Genomic DNA, 16,282 nt, shown 5'->3' with positions numbered 1-16,282 from the left:
GAGTGACTCATCCATGAAGAGGCCCTGATGCCACTGCTGACGAGTCCATCGCAGCCTCTGTCTGGCTCAAGTCAGTCAGGTGTGATGTCTAGGAGGTGTGAGCAGAGGACCTCTGACAGATCACCTTGCTCTAAGACCAGCAGCATGGAGCCTCACTGTCCTGTCACTGATGTGGGCATTGTGTCTGCTGGCAGCTTCAGCAGCAGTACGGGTGGCAGATCTGAAGCAGTCTCTCAGATGGACCAGTCTGATGTGTAGGTACTGCTCTGGTGTGGTCACTCGAGGGTGAATGGATTTACAATCATCTGTCCTGCCGGTCTGCTGAAACCTTCTCTGCAGTCGGGACAAAGTGGAGCGGCTTACTCCATAGTGTCTGGCAACGCTGGCAGATGACATGCATGCCTGCAGCATACCAATGGCCCTCTCCCTTGCTTCTGGTGACATTTGAGGCATTATGGAATGCACAGAAAACTGAAGTGTGGCCTTTTTCTTGCAGTGACCTAAGTTTTAAATTAAGGCCTTTTTAAAGGTGACCTGATCAGACATTGTTCCACCTGGACCTCGTTGGGTAAAAGTGCTCCTAACGAGCTTTCGTGTGATTGGTAAGTTGCAATGGCTTACTTCACAAGCTGATTTGCTGGTCAGAGGGCCTAAAACAAATTGACAACTTTTTGTAAAAGTACATAAGCTACTATAGTATTCTCATTCCAGAAAATGTTGCATTTCTTTTTTCCATCAGTATATAAGAATTAACTGTAATTGTAAAGAAGTTGTAAACAGTATTGTAAAGAACAGAGTAATATGATTATTTTCATCTTCAGTATAATAATAGCTGATATTTGTTTTATTCATACTTCTTGTCTAATTGGTTTTGGTCTCAAACCTTGGATTACATTTTATTGAATTATACTCTAAGATACCTCAGTTTGCAAGGCATTACAGTAGTCTAATGAAATAAACATATGTGTCAACATTTCAGTTTCAGGCAAGGAGAGCAAGGGTCTTAACGGAGAGTTAAGTCTAGACTGAGAAATATTGCATACAATACATGAGAGAAAGTCACATGACTTGCGTAAAGTGTGCTCCAAATGACAAGACAAGGTGTAAAGGCTACATGGCAGCACTGCTACACAGTGATTCAGCTAGTACCAGTTTGAAATTTAAAAAAAAATCCTGACACTTGCTACAGGATTCCACACTTCAAAGCCTAATTACAGTATCTACATAAAGATAGAACCCAAGTACCTTAGTGAGTACCAGTACAGTACATTGTGTACCATGAATCCACAAAAAACTAACTCTGTATCCCAGTGCAGCAATAAAAGTCTGGTACTTTATCTTTTAAACATGTTAACATAGATAGGATAGAAGTTTTAAATTACAAAATTATACTGTAAACTATCAGGACATGGAAGTAATAGCAAGCTTCACAGCATGATTCTGCATAATATACCACTATATCTGGTTAATAAGCTATAAATAATAGTATGGCTTTACTCTGTTCTGGAATTTGTTCTGTATAATGAAGAAAATTAAGATGGCTCAAGCCTACAATAGCATTTTAAATGCATCTTTTTATAATAAGTGAGAACTTCATACACATCACTTACATACACTAGAGGCACAAAAAGATCATATAAGTTTCAGGTTGTTACAGTGGCTAAGTATACAGTATGTAAGATGCTTCTATAACTGACTCATGTGGAGTAGCTAATAAGTGTGCTGATAAAAAATAACACAAATTTAGTAATAGACATTTCAAATATATTAGGTAAATTTAAAATGATATATATCTGTCATCAATAATCTTTTAGGATTGTTTTTCTTCCATGATGATTTGGTTAAAGAATTTGTCATTTCTTGCCTATACTGAATCAGATGAAATGAGCTACGCATGAGTATTTATTACTGGAGTAGAGTTTTCTTCAAATGACTATGTTTATCTTTTATCACTCTTGAATTGCACATACTGTATAAGGTTTTGGAAGGCAGTAATAACCAAATGTACTTATCTTTGTACTTGTCTTTGCTTGTCTACTTGTTATTTCAATGTGATTCTGCTGTTGATGTACTGTAAGGAGTAATGTGATGTATATTAGAGCATGCTGGCATGTTCCCAACCAGTCATTGGCAGGACTCAGGAGAGAGAATCCCAATCCAAATTGCTAGGCAAAACGAAATCCAGGAAACAAGCAAGAAAGTTATGTCGGTAGAGGCAACTGGAGAGCAACAATCCGAAACGCAAGGCTAAAACGTAAACGAGGGGGCAAGCTAGAAGGTCAGATACTGAATAGAAAGTAGAAGCAAATAACGCGCACTTGGTAGCTCGAGGAGGATCCGCAATAGTGAGCAGGGAAGTGAGGAAAGAGGGGAACTGAAATAATGACGGGAGTGAACGGTAATAGGTTCATTACTTGCAGCGTGAGCATTTGTTAAACAAGAATTGCGAGAAGGGTCAGAGACGCGTGTGGAATGCGTACCAACCTGGCTACAGTGTGAGCTTTCACTGCAGCAGGTGCTCTGAGGGTATTTAAATGCTATTCGGTCCCTCTTAGGTGATCTGGCACTGACGTTTACATTTCACTGCTGAGCCACCTTTCCACCTTTCCACCAGAGCTTTCTGTTCCTTGTTTCCAGTTTCCTTTGGCTCTGTCTGGGAGTTTTTGGCTAAGGCTGTGCTGCCTGGAAGATTCCAGTGGCTGAGAGGGGACTGGAGGTCAAAGCTGGGACTTGACCTAAGCAGCTGTTTCTGCTGGCTGGGACTATACGGTGCCTGAAAAATTGGTTCCATCTTCTTCCAGGCACTTCTCCTGCCTACCAGGAGGCTTTGTGGACAGTGCACGCCTTGGAGGAGACCCCCCCTTAAGGAAGTTTGCCTTGAATCGGCCAGACCTCCATGGTTTGGAGTTCTCTGCCCGGTGTGGCTGATCGGACCTTCTGCTCCGTGAAGGTCCCCGGACCTAGCAGAGCTCTGGACCTTGGTGGTCATCGATTTGCTCACCAGCCTTGCCTGCACTACTCTTTCTGCGCTACAGTCCTCCAGTCTGCTGGTCTCCATGCTGGGTGAATCCAGTGTGCTGCTCTCTCTGGTCTGTTGCACCCATGCCCTTGGGTCTGTAATACCTACAGCATCACATTCATTGTTTCCTGGGGGGGGGCAGCACTGGTCATAACCGAGCTCCCAGAAGGAGCTTCAAGACAGAGCCCCAGGAAACTGGAAACCAAGGATATGTCGAAAGCTATGAAATGCTTTCATCACAGCAAGATATATATGTTCATTGTTTTTGTAGCTACTGTATTAAAAATCCTATAATCAGGGTGCGAAATGTGTCTTTTTGTTTAGATTTTACATTTAGGGTGAGCAGCTTATGTAATGATTAGTAATCCTTAAAACTGTAGTGCTTTGGTCAAATTTATGCAGGTATGAATGTTAAGTAAATGTAACATACATTATGATATTCAAAGATTCTGTTTGGCTAGTAATGAAGATGACTTAGTCTATGTGACTATGGTGACTATAAAGTATAATTTCCCATGAAACTTTACTTTACAGGTGGCAAAAGTATAACGTTTAAGTTAATGTCTTCACGTATATGTGCTACAGTGGTATATTAATCAGCCCAGAAACACAATCCTCAGTTTTAAATGCTAACAAATAAATCCAAATAATCTGATACTTTGCCTTTTATTGAAAATGTAAAACTCAAAGCTGAAATCAGTCAAAGTTAATTTTAGCTTTAGCAGACAAATGTTTAATACAGTTGCAGACATAAAGTATGGTACAAATTGCGTGTTCAGTATTTAATCAATCAACTTAATATGGTTTATTCTCCATCACCCTAAAAGAGCTTCTCCTTTCCCTGGAATTGTTACTCTTTTCACTTCCTTTCCTGTCTAAAACCTTGAGTGAGAGGTTCATTGCCTACTGATTGCCTTCCTTACTAAATAGTTCCTTCCAGTCAGGTTTCCATCCTGTTCACTCCACAGAAACTGCTCTGGTCTGTGTCACTGAATCACTGCTTGATTCTCATGCCCTGCTTCTTTCTTAATTCTTCGTGGCCTATCAGTGACTTTTGAAAGCTGACCACTCCATTTCTCTGACCTTGGAATTATTAGCTCTCCTCTTGTCTAATTCCGTTCAGATCCTGACTGCAGTTCTTTCTAAAACTGACTAATGCTGCTCTTCATTGGCTGGCTTCACAACGTCAGAAACCTGCCCTCTCTTGCTCAACTGACCCCCGGCCTGTACTGACCATCTGGCAGTTCTGGCAAATGCCAGAGGGGGCCAGTGCACTCAAGGGCCGGTGGGCTGGTCTTTGTGGAAAAGATAAATAAAACAGCAAATGGAATCAATGTAAAAATAGCAAACACTGTCTATTTTTTCATATACATTTGTATGTATGATTTGTGTGTTTTTGTTTATTAGTGCTTTCAGCATTCACACTTCTTTTCCTCATCTGGCTGTCTATGATGTCACTGTGTTGCTGAATCACATGAAGTTTTGTCTTTCAAAGATGTTCATCTGTGATTTCTATTAATGAATCAGTTGTTTGGAGTCTGGCTTACCCTGAACATGCTGTCACAAACCTGGACAATAAACAGCCTAGGAAATACAAAGGGGAGCACGAAACAGAAAAAAAAGCACTCAAAGCTATTGCTGCATTTGTGAAAATAACTGGTTACTTTACTCATTCATCAAACCTGTTATTTGGTGGGCTATTAGTGGGCCTGCATAAAGCTGAAAATATCTACAAATAAGAGGAATGAATATCCTTTCAAGTTATCACATTTTGTCTAGAGCACAAGAGGGTCACAAGATGATTGTAAGAGATTTTGATGTTAAGAAAGCTGGGGATAATTTTTTAGTGTGATCAAATGACAAGTTGCAAAGGCATAAAGATGAAACCTCAAAGTACAGGCTGCTCAGGTAGAATAAAAGATGAAGGAAAAGTATGAAAAACTATGGCAAGTGAGTCCATTGAAGATGAACTCATAACTACCCAGATTACAGAGTACAAGATACTAGTCTTGAACGTAATCCTTGACACTATCATCAAGAGCAGGTAGCACCATTTTCACAATGCAATTTTCTCAACACTGTAAAAGCTGATTTTGCTTGTTTGATCTCTGTGAATGTCTTTGAAATAATAGATCATGGACTTCAAACAACAGTGGTAGAGACAGTATGTAAACTGGAAAAGTAGAATTGACTGTAAAGAGTTTATGACTATGGAAATTGAAAAATGGGCGTGCCATATCCTCTGTGATTTTGTAAGACTTTCTATTGAATGCTAAATTTTAATTAATAGTGTAATTATTGGGGGTAAAAAACAGTCTATAATATATAAGGTTTACCTAACTATAAATCAAATTTTGAAGTCTATATGATGAACATTTTGTGTCAAGATTAACTAAATATATAATGGATGCAAAGCAAAAGCATAGAAATATATTTTGCTAAACAAACAACCTTTCATAGGGTGATATGGAAGCATAGAGGTTAGCACTGCTGCCTCACAGAGCTGGGGAGCTGTGTTCAATTCAGGACCTGGGCAACAAGATCTGCATGCAGTTTGTATGTTCTACTGAGATTGTGTGGATTTCCTTTTGGTGATTAATTGGCTTCTGGGAAAATTCACCCTGGTGAGAGTGTGTTCATGTCTGTGTTTGTTCCCTTTCTTGTATTTCTTGTCGAGACAGACTCCAGCTCTCCTGTGATGAAGCAGTTAGAAAATGGATGTATGGAAGACCTTTCATGCTGAAGAACACAGATCTTAATTGTTACTATTTTTCTTTCCATGTGAATTTCAAAATTATTTAAAACTCATCTATCCCATCCTAGCCTCACAATCACTTTCACGTGATAGGTAGGACAATGGTTTCTTTATTAGGGTAACATTGTGATGCATTTTCAGATGTAATTATTTTATTTATCACATGTGCTAAAAAACCTTGGCTTACAATTAGATGAAAATCCTCAAACCAAATTTATGATTGAGCTGATGTCTTCTGGGGTTTTTCCCAAACTGAGTAGTCAGCTACAGTGAATAATTAACCTAATTATTTCTCACTTAGACATACTTAGCATTTTTCTTAAGGTCTTTTACACCTGATAACTCATATCTTTGATTTCATTAATGGTAGAATTAAGTATAAAATAACTTAAGAAACCTGATTTTAAGTATGACAATTATACACTTAATCAAATACTGTACTTAGACCAAATACAGTATCTACAGTACCTAAGAACTTGGACACTAGGCCCTCCGGGAATTGAATTGAGACACCTGTGCACAGTGTTTAGCATTTTGCTAAAGCCATGTCTAATATTTATGGATTTGGCCCTGAAACATCCTTTCATCATGATCTACTGCCCCATTCAGGCTACAAGGACAGCATGAAAAGATCAACTCAGAATTGCAACATAAACAGGAGCACATTCTTTATGTATAGAGGTTTCGTCTTAGAAAAACTTGTTTTTCAGTCATAAAATCAGATTATTAGCAATCTATAGAGCTCTAAGTGTTAGTGATTTATTTTTTCATAGCCTTACCTGCTTCTTATGTTTAAAATTATGACTGTAATTAGAGTGATGACAATCTATTGAGTTGTTAAAACAAGGATCAAAACCTAAGCAACATTGCAAGATGTTGGTACTCCCGACTGAGTTTTCTGTTTATATCCCAAGTCAATTTGTTGTTTAAAATACTGCAATGATATTGCTTATTATTTCATTAAAAAAATGAAAGGGGCACCTGAACAAAGTTAAAAAAAGCAAAAAAACAAAACAAGTAATGTTATCAAGCAGAGGAATAACATCATTCTTCCCTCTTTTGGAGGAGAGCCCTGTTTTTCTTCAAGGTGACTGATTTAATTTTCCATTAAAGTGACCTTTGCCAGAAATGTTTTGAGTGTAATGATTTCCTGTCCCTTTTACTCAGCAATCTGAGCAAACGAACTGGCACAGGCCTGTTTTATGTTCCCGGTGCTAAAATGTAACGTGAAGTGAGCTGTAAAGAGAGCTCTATGTGACAGCGATAGCAGAGGGAAACATTCTATTTATTTTTTATACTTAAGAAAGTCTCTCACTATTACACACAGCCATTTATATATATATAGATGTGTCTGTCTGTGTAGACCCATAACTAAAATGTGTTGTAAGTGAGACAGGCCCAGAAGCCACTCCTCTCAAAGGCAAGTCACCATCTCATGGGGAAAGAAATCTGAGGGGAACACAATTCAGACTATCTAACCTAATATGCAAGTGTTTGTAATGTACAAGGAATGCAGAGAATATGGCAAAACCACACACAAACATGGGAATGATTTATTTTTCTGTATAACCTGCTATCCCAAACCCAAGATCTTTGACATATTCAACACTTCACAGCCATGTTCTAAGAGAAAGCATTAAAGGGGACACAGTAAATATTTTATTATTTTCCAGATTTATAAGTAGATTTATGGCAGTATTTTTATAAGGATAAGTTTCCCAAAGTCACACAGTCTTGCAGATTATCCTCAAGAACATAGTGTTGGCAGAGCTGGTACTGTATATGGTCTTTATTACCATCTGTGTGTTCATCAAACCTTTGTCTTGTACCTTAAGTATAAGCCTTTTATATGCTGTACAAGGAATAATTCCACTATTTATTGAGTTAAGCACAGAAAAAGTTTGGTCTAAGCTTTAACATTGTCTTGCTGGTATTAGATATATATCTTTGCACAGATGTTTTTTAAACAAAAGGAACATTTTTCTCTGTATAAATCCAATTTATTGTGTCAGAATATTGATTTAGAAATCCACGGACTGTGTTTACATTATAATGAACACAAATATGGTGGCAAGTACTCAAAGGAAAAAAAATAAAAACTGGCTGAACTAATTTCTTCCTGTGGCAATTCTTTATTTTTTCCACTAAAAGCAAATGTTTGAAGTTGGAGCCATACAATCTTATCCAATTTGGTTTAGTGTAGGTTGAAGTGTATAGGTGCCATTTCAGCATGTAAAATGTAGAGTAGGTGATATAATATATAATATATTCAAAGTTAACAACAATGATTTTTCATGCCCCAGCATGCTTCAAAATACAGCTATGGAGGATAAGCTACTTTACATATGAAAATGTAGTTTAAATTGTTTTGTTTTAGTTCCTTTGGGTTTGTAAGTATTTCTGAAGCATTGAGCCATCTGCCAACCTATTGGGATGTCGTCTTTAACAAAGAGGCTGCCTTGGCCGGCACTGAGCAACCAAAGATGTCATGAAAAGCACATTGCAAAATTTTACATCTATCAGCTCGAGTTGGTTTTTTCAAACACTTTTAATCTCCTTCTTCTAAGCTAAAGGCACTGCAGAAAGCTTTATTTTCCGTGATACAGAAAATATAAAAAGTCTCCTCTACTGCTGCCATAAATGCCCTACACCCAGTCTGCATCAAATGATATAATTAGAATTCCCTGCTTTCCTAATAAGAGTAATTAATGAGGCTTCAGAGGCTAACCACCTACTCATATATGTAAACATCCTGTTGTTAAAATGTTATAAACCAATTACTGGGCAGCCATTACCAGCTATTTCATGAATTCATTGTTGGAAAACAAACTGAGAACTAAATCAGCAAATTACATGAAATGTTATTGTTAACTGCTGTTCATTTTCTGATCTGAATTAAAGAATAATTCAATGTGTGGAATGTAGGTAGGCGTCTAACTGTCTTGTTATGGTACTAAAGTAAGATAAGTGGGATATTTTACAGCCACGTTGCTATCATGGCTATTCAAATTCAGCTCCAAGCGCTAGATGATTAAAATTCCAGAGTTCAGATTTAGCAGGCATCTTATAGCTATGTCATTATGTTAAAAACCTTATTTTAGTGATATTCAAGGTACAGCGCAGGTTAATATTTTCAAGGCCAGACTTGAACTTGTTTGATGTAGCCTTTGCTTATTAGGACTGTAGAGCTTCTATGGTCTGTAGAGCACCCTGGGATGACATCATATGAAGGCAGTGTCATCAACTTTTGATGATGTAAAAACTGTGTATGATGAGGAAAGGTTAGAAGCTACATTGTATGCAGAACATATTTCATAAGACAAAAAAATGGGCTACTTATTGTTGAGTTAGGGGTAAGCTTGTGTTCAAGGCAGAACTACAAAAGTGAACACTAGCAATAAAAGAGTAAACTTGGAGAAGATTCCTGGACATTTTCCTAGAACTCATTGCAATGTTTATGGGTGCTTACAGCAGTACCCATGATGACAGGAATAAAATATATATTCTTCCCATCTTCATTTTTTTCTGCTGAAGAACAAAGTAAAGGAAACCAACAGATGCGCAAAAGAGAATTATTATTTTTAGAAGTAATGATTGGAATGTAAAACTTCAGTGGGTGCAATGTAAATTGTAAAGTTAATGTATAGTATTAAAAGACTTCCAATTCTTTGTAGTTCCTACACATTCCTAAATGTTAAGTGATTAAGATTAGAAATAAATCTTTATGAAATAAATTAGGAAGCCTGAAGAAGGCTCCACGACCAAAAAGTTGCGTTTCCTTTCGTGTCAAGTTTTCAGCTTGGAATAAACCTTCCTTTGCAGCCTATGCATGCTGACGCAGCTACCTACTGCACATTAAATAAATTAGTCTACAATGACAAGAATAAAAAACATTAAATCAGACTAAAGGATTACCAACAGGTAGCCTATGTTTATTGTATAACAAAAGGTTTAACTCCTGCAAACCATCAGAGGCAAATATTTTACTGATATACAGAATGTTTTCAGCACAGGTTTAAGGATCGCTTTCACCTAGAAGACCAAAGTATACTAAATGAACAAGTAGATTATGGAATGTGGGGCAAAGTCTGAGCAGGGATATTAGTTATAGTTTTGGATAGGATCATGCAGATCTTATTGATGAATATCATTAAGGATTCAGATGTAGATTTTAAATTATTTTATTGTGCACATATTGGAAATCTCACTTATTCCATTAAAATACATTATAACTAATGCTTTAGATAGTTTGGCCCTTTCAATGAGAGAAGGAGAACAATAGCTACATTTGTGTTCAGAAAAAAAACATTTCAAGTAAGCACCATGGATTTACTCAAAGCTTAACTTAAGTAAGAAAAAACTCTAAAAAGCCCAACTTAAGTCAGAGAAAAAAAAAACAAAGGCCAAGATCAGATGCTCTTTTTTTCACATGTATGGTTCCTGAGCTGAAAACTAACTCTGGCTGCTGAGGGTTTGTCTTTGAAGCCCCTCACACTCTGAATCCATTGCCTGCTGCTTTGAGAGTTCTGCCCTTGCCTACACAGCATACATTTAAACGAGGGTTTTGAAAGTTACTGAATACCAACTGCAACCATATCTAGGTTAAATTTTCCGTTCAGAGTGAAAAACATTTTATTTAATTTGTTTCATTTTGGCTTTTGATTGTTTGTGTAATTGTGCAAGTCATACCTTTTCTTATACAGTACGTGCACCACAAAAGCCATTACTTCCTAGAAAACGCTTTTTGAAAAAAAAATGTCAAAGGCTTGTTTTTAATTTGATAATTTAAAACTCTTGTCAGGGTGTTGTGGTTAACCCATTGTAACTAAAAAATCTAGAGGCACGAAAAATTTAAAACAATTTCAGAAGTCCTGTAATATGTAATAGCATGATTAGTTTCTATGTTAATGTCACTTTGATGTAGATATTCTTTTTAGTATCATTGAGAGGACAATTATTTTCTAACCACCGGAGGAAAACTTCAAAGAGAATTGTAAGATTTTAAATAAGCCAACAGTTTATCGGAGTTGTAATATATTTGCGAAATATTGATCAAGCTATTAACTCTATCTAGAGTATTACATAATGATAGCTTAGCAGTTCAGTTGGGTAGCTGTGTCAGCATGCATAGGATGCAAAGGAACAAGTAAAAGGTTTATTCCATGCTGAAAAGAGAACAAGGAAGCACAATGTTTCAGCTGTGGAGCCTTCTTCTGGTGTGAGAAGAAGAACAAGGTGCAAAGAAAGCTCCACAGCGGAAACATTGTGTTCTCTTTTCAGCATGGAATGAACCTTTTACTTGTTCATGATGATAGCTCATATAACACTTAATGTTAAAGTTTCAGAAGTAATCAATTGTTAAATATATTTGTGTCTGAAATGTGTGGCTAACCCTGTTTCAAGTTATTTACAAAGGCACAATCATGTGCACCATATTAACTAGTGTTTAGTCAAATAAATAATGACAGTCTTTCATGTGAACAAAAAATAAATAAGATAGATGCATATCTTGATCTGTGTTCAGTAGATAAAATGTGTTTGTTAACATCTGTTAGTGCCCTTGAAATGAAAGGAAGGTTTCCATAATTCAGAGTATCATTGCACATTATTGTTTGACTCAGTTCTGAGGGTAATGATTGGAATTAAAAACACTGGGAATGTTGAATCTGAAAGTAAAAGATGACAATCTTTTGTCATCCCCCCACCTTCAATTTCATTCTTTTCCTTGGTCTGTGTATCCTTAATAGTTTTTTTATATATACATCCACATTCTGAATTCCCCTTTCTAATGATTCAGTGATTATAAATATTTTGGTCTGTAACCTCCCTTGTTTTTGTGGTCTGAAACCTGCTGTTGCTGGGCATAGCACTCAAGCACACAATGTCATTTCCATTAATGCATGCCTCAGAGCAAAATGTGCCCTCACAGAAACAGGTCTGAGTACGTGCTTTTACAAGTTTCACAGTTGTGCAGACTATGAATTTATGAGCTGATTTTCTTTCTTAACTTACTTATCTTGTTCCATTTGCTTGTAATACATATGCTATTAGGATACTAGTATGCTTCCTGTTCCATAATTTAGAACATTCTTGTCTTCACATACAGTACTTTACAATATCAGGCTCAAGGTCTTTCAAGGAGGAGAACTGCCTCTTGATTTCTGTTTTGCGTTGTCATGCATATTTCTTGAAAAGGATAACAAGTCTGACTGTATGTGAATAAGCCATCATCATTCAAATAAATATTACAACAGTTACTTCACCAAGCATTTTTAGGTGTCACTGGGAATGTTAAAAGACTAAAAAGTTGTCTGCTTGACTGCTACAAGCCTTTACTTAAATTATTTGCATGAAAAAATGTTAATTCTGACTTGTTTGTATTTTATATTTTACTTTACAGTGGACCACATTTATAGAATACAAAGAAATTCAATTGAAACCTCAAACAGGAAATTCACAGACATAGACAAGATCTAGTTATAAAGTCATCTGGATGCTGTACAAGATTAATGGTGTGTTACAGTTTCCTACTGCAATATAGTTCAACCTTTATATTTTAACTATGTTTCCATTCATTGTACCCCAGCTCATTCTAGAAGCCATATTATAGTGATAGAATACAGAAATGAGTATGTGTGATAAGCGCAGTTCTTCCACCACTGGGATTCAATCACAGCACTCACAGGCACCTCTGACTTTCGGGTCATTCAGCACTAATCTCCAGGTAGCAGAGAATTCTGCAATGCTAAAAGGCATGGCTTCTCATTGTAGGAGAATTTAATGCTATTCGTTTTTCAAGTATAACATCATCCTCTGTAAAATAATTAGTGCCAAATCAGTCCTCTAACACATGATTCCACCTGTTAAAGATAATTATGTTAATACTCACTGATAAAACATTGAAACATGTGAAATCTGATTATACTGTACATCACTGAAGTTTTACATTTATATATTTTTAGTAATTAAATAATAAGGTACACTTTCACAATGAACCTGTGAAGACTTAAGCACAGCAATTTTGACTAATTTTATCCTTTTAGATCAAAGCTTCATTGCACATTTGATGATACAATCAAAAATGTAAAACTCTATGTATCTGGCAGAAAATAATACTTGCACAAAAACTGACTTTAAAGATATTTTAAAATGCGTTGGAATTTACCAATGCTTTTGTGTTGCTCACACCTAAGGCACAACCATTTTTCAAATTAATACCTCTTTTTAAACATAAATGCCACACATGGGAAACAAAGACAAAGAGGAACTTTTGCAATACCTGCAATAGAATCTTTAATAATGCTACACCCACAAAATCCTAGAAACTGTATATGCTTTAGGATTTGGCATCTGATCTGAACTGTGGAACTCTAAACAAAAGGAACAAGTCATTGCTTCTAAACAGAAAGCATTTATTTCCAAGGTCTAGTGCCGAAAACAACATCATTTGTTCATCTGGGTTGGGAAATTGAGTCCTCACATCAGGCCTTAAATCAGTTTTATTAGGTGCTAAAGAAAAAAAACCTTCCCTGACTTGGAAACACTATACCTTTAAGAGAAGACTGGCAAAGTTGAAAATACTCGAATAGATTGGTAGGTAGTCCCATAGACTGACATACTGTAGGACTGTCATAACCATGAACGTGCCACCATAGTTCACTAACTGTACACTATAATTGAATAATGTGTTAAAATAAACATTCTCACATTGGTTCTCAAGGGTGAGCACCACTAGCAGATTAGTTGAGGGGTTAGTAAGGTAAAAACTACCTGGTCTAAAGACATTGTTTATTTGTTTGGAGAAGTATTTTATTTTCTTAAAACCTTTTAAAAATACATTCAGGATAAGTCATTCTAAAAACTGAATGAAGTCAGGTTGTGTTAACTTTAGTGTAATCTTTCAAAATGTACCCTTTCATTCTGAACGAATAAAATATGTTCTATCAATAAATCATTGAAGATATTATTCCACTGTTATGTACAGCATCTGTATTTTCATTATTTTTTAATGAACACAAATTCATTCTAACGCACTTGATTAAAAATAGTTTGAGGTATATTGGCTTTCAACCTGAATTAAGTTGAAATCCAGTATATAATTGGAGTATATAATTTTGTAACATTTCTTCCAGTAGGTTTAGTTTTCATAGATTTGTTTCATAACTGGACAATTCTTTGCCATAAAAAAGCAATAATACTCAAAGGAAATTTAACCTCTGCATATAGGTTATTTGCAAAAAATTGCTAGGTAAGGACAAAGCAAAGATATCCATTTAAAAATCTAAAGTTATTGATACATTTTTTTATATTTTGATTTTCTCTTTTTAAGTACTCTAGGAAAGATATTAAAATATTCTTCTTATACATTTCTTTGGTCTTTATAATTTTCCTACAGGATTTGTTATTATTGTATGATAGATAGACAACTCATCCAGTGGGATTATGATGGCCTAACCTTGCTTTCTTTTTCATTTCTTTTAATGCCAGGTATCTGTTATCTGTCACCTGAATTCTGATTGCCTAGACCGAAAGAAAAGTAGGTATTTAAAACTCCTTGGATCTGTGGTAGCTTTGCATTTTAACCATTCTGATTTTGTTTTGCTACTTATATCATTTTAACAGTTGTTTACAGAATTAAAATCAAGTGTACAACTTTAAACATTTAACAGTTTAACATAGTATATTATTATTTTTAAGGATATGTTTCTCAGTTATTAGGAGAGCTTTATCTAGTTTCTTTTGGGATTGATATCTATCCATCGAATGTACTGTGGGAACAGCTTTCAGGGTTGCAATGTGATTTTAAAAGCACAGATCTGCTAGGAATTATGGGAATGAATATTTATTAGCTCTTAACATTTCACAGCTTTGGAAGAAGGACTTTCTAATCAAAAGGTGTCCAATCCAGGTCCCAAAGAACATGTAGCCAGGTTATTCTTTTTCACACAATGACCCATTATTGGCTAAAGTGGATGCATTTCTAGACGTACTATAGGATGTAGTTCTAGAAAGAAAAAGCAGATACACAAGCCTTCAAGTACCAGCATGGACAATTCCTGGTGAAAAACAACTTCTAAATCTACTTTTCAAATAAAGTAGAACCTAGAAATCAAAGAGAGCTAATTAATAATTCTAATTGTCATTGCTTGCTCTTTAACAATTGTTCTTGACTGCTTACTTTGATATACGTGATACAGTATTAGTTATAACATGAATATAAATTGTATGTATAACATAAATTCTAACTTTGTGTAGTATTTTTGAAGTGGGTGGAAGTGAGTTAAATGTGGTCTTAGACTACAAGGTATGAAAAATAGTTTTGGTCAGAAGAAAACCTGGCTCTTTCTGCATAGCAGTAATGGAAGTACCCAGTGTTAAGAATATGAATAGTGAAACTCTAATTGGTTATAACAAAGTAGAAATTGCATTTGGCAGAACAATTGCAAAGCACTTTATTGTAATTTCTTTAGTAATAGTTTATAATAACTTTTCCTGGTTTTGCTTGTCATATAAGAAGTACTGCCTGTCTCTAGATCTTTTTCTTCCAGCTGAAAGCATGGAGTACCACAAGCATCTCTTGCCTCTCCATGGCTTTTCTTTTTCTAATCAAGGTGCTCTACTTTTAATCTTTAATCAACTTAGTGCAAAACATACATACTATATCAATCGATGAACAAACAATAGGAATTCATTAAATGGGGTGTGGAAAAGATGGACTGGAAATGAGGGACAGTTACAAAACAAAAGAGAAGAGTAAAGAGAACAGCACATCTTGATACTTGCAGTTATTTCATATTAGTGGTCCTAAGGCACCACTCAGTACACATACAGCCATAGCCCTGGGATTATACCCTTTACAGCCAGCCCGCTTTTTTCCAGACAAAGTAGAAGTGCAAACGGGGAACCTCATTTGAGGAAATTCATTTAATTTTGAGTTTTAGTCGAACAGACCATTAATTCACTCAAACAAAAGTGCAATCTTTGTCATCATCATTGTGGATTATTTTTGTGAGTGTTTCGTGATCGTTAACTAAAACGAAAAACAGGGCATTGATGAACAATTTAGTCGTAATTTTCGTAGACGAAATTAACATTAATTCAGCAAAATGGTGGTGAAAACACATTTAGGATGATATCATAATTGTTCACAATTCTTTCATCTTGTCCTATCTAGATGAAACTCCATTATGCATTTGTTTAATGTACACAAAATTGTATTATTTCCAGAATTTGTTTTAATCTTATAATAGTTTTCACAACTGTAGTGCATGCTTGTATGACTTTGAAACCATGAAAGTGTCAGATATAAAAATCCATAATCAAAGAATAAAACTTGGATGAAACAAAAGGGATGTTTGTTTTAACTAAGATGAATATCCTGTAGTAATCACCAACCAAAAAATATCAGAAAAATAATAAATTCTGAATTTTTTGCATAACAGATTAATTAATTTAACCTGCTGGTTTTATTTGTTCATAAGCTAGTGATTGCAAAATATTGTTATTCA

This window comes from Lepisosteus oculatus, chromosome 9, assembly GCF_040954835.1.
Source record: "Lepisosteus oculatus isolate fLepOcu1 chromosome 9, fLepOcu1.hap2, whole genome shotgun sequence".
NCBI classification, from domain to species: domain Eukaryota; kingdom Metazoa; phylum Chordata; class Actinopteri; order Semionotiformes; family Lepisosteidae; genus Lepisosteus; species Lepisosteus oculatus.
This window is presented reverse-complemented; position numbering follows the sequence as displayed.